The following is a 2030-nucleotide window of genomic DNA, read 5'->3' on the forward strand; positions in this document are numbered from 1 at the left end:
AATTCAATATTCTAAAATGCAATTATTGTCTAAAATTTGCCATGACACATGCAAGGTCAACATTTCCTAGTTGCTCAATTAACAAAGGCTTCATTCAGATTGAGCAAATTTTGCAAAGCTATGCCTTATCTCAGTACTAGCCATTTTAACCTTTCACAATTACAACTCACCACATGGATGTATTAAACAGTAGGTGCTGCAAAACAGGTTCCGAAAAAGGGTCCGTCCCTACTATGTAGGCAGAGAACATGCTGGGGTGCCGCACACGTCTAGGACTGGGGACTGCACATGAGCCACGACCTTTGCCCTATTGAAATGTGGAATCTTATGTAATATATTATATATATATATATATATATAGTCAAATGGCTAGCACTCCACATAAATGCAAAATAAATTACTTGCCTTGGTGCCTTCCTGGAAGTTCAATAGAACACCCACTTACATATGTAGAAAGGGAAAGGCGGCACTCACAGGTCTGATGAAATGAAAGAAACAAACTTGACAACTGTGTCTGCCTTGTTCAACGTTTCAGTCTCACATGAGACCGTGAGAAGCGGTTGTTACAATTAGAAACTTTTGGACTAAAGGAGACTCTATCTTTTTCTTGTTTTTTGTGAGCTCCATATTATCTTCTAGATTTGTGCCTTCATGTGACCGTTCAGTCCTATTTCATAATGTACACATATGTATGCAATTATATATTTTTTTACCAGTTAGATTATTCCAGGACACGTACAGGGACGGATACAAAAACATAATATCCTCTTGTCTATCACTGTGTAGCCCTGGGGGAGATGTTGTATTTTGTTACAACCATACCACACTGGTCTTGCCCAATCTTAGCTGAACTTGGAAGCCAAGCAGTGTTGGGCCTGACTAGTACTTGAATGGGAGACCTTCAGGGAAGACCCAGTGTTGTAAGTACTACTTAGAAGTCTCCTATATACCCAGGTAGCACACAGGATAGTGATATGATATGTCACAGATGTTCCCTTTGAATTCTGGCTTATCTACTGGTTAGGCCATTTCCTTGTTTGGACATTTGTGCACATCTGGAGTTATAAGAATATTCAACTTTTTCAATTTTTTGGAGCTTTTTAATAACATATTTTGTGTACAATATTTTTTTGTAAAATTTTTTTTTTTCTAATTGATTTTTTCTATTGATTTTTTCTATCATGTTTTTCCAATACTGTTGAGTCATCTGTATGTTCTCTTTGTGGTCCAAGTTATCTTTGCATTTATGCACATGTTCATGTTTTGTCATATTTGTGATTACCTGAGCACCTTTTTGGGTTTAGCTCTGCTGGGTCTTCCTGTGTTCCATGTGCTTTTTTTCTCATAGCTGAGTAATATACAGGCCTGATTGGTGGATTGCTGCAGAGAAGGTTGTCCTTCTGGAAGGTTCTCCTCTCTCCACAGAGGAATGCTGTAGCTCTGACAGAGTGACTATTGTTTTTTTTGTCACGGTTGTCATATTTGTATACCATGGATTAGTCTTCACCACAGACTATATTGCTTTAAGTCTTCTTTTGTGATTCTTTTGCTACATTTCTTTATTAGGATGTATTCTACAGTCATTCATTTCCTTACATTTCTGTGGCACACATGTATATATTTTTTGTCGTTTTATCTCATATACCTATTCTGATGCACATGTTTTGGTAGATGTATTCACCAATATATTCTGTTTAGGATCCTTTCAATGGTACACTTGCCGTTTATATATAACGGTATGGTTACATACTTAGTTTTTTTATCCATATCTTTTTCATTTTTTATAATCTTTTGTATATGTATTATTATTCTTATTTGTTTTCCACTTGGAATAATAGTTTTACATTTTCACTTTATTCACATTCACTATTAAGGAAAACAGTGGTGTGGAGTTTTTATGTTCCTTCTTTTTATAGGAGCGATTTGTATTTTTTTACTTTGTTTCTTCAATTTTTTGATGTGTGGGCATTGACCCACACCTTGCAAATTGCATTATATATGGTGACACGATGTTGACATTTCATCATGTT

At 35.8% G+C, this 2030-nt stretch overlaps 1 pseudogene; it reads left to right on the forward strand.

Moving 5' to 3' along the window:
- The first annotated feature begins 808 nt into the window (after positions 1-808).
- On the forward strand, positions 809-927 carry LOC148535404 (5S ribosomal RNA; annotated as a pseudogene).
- Positions 928-2030: the final 1103 nt, after the last annotated feature.

This window comes from Taudactylus pleione, unplaced genomic scaffold (assembly GCF_031769625.1).
Source record: "Taudactylus pleione unplaced genomic scaffold, aTauple2 ptg000053l, whole genome shotgun sequence".
In the NCBI taxonomy this organism is placed as follows: Eukaryota; Metazoa; Chordata; class Amphibia; order Anura; family Myobatrachidae; genus Taudactylus; species Taudactylus pleione.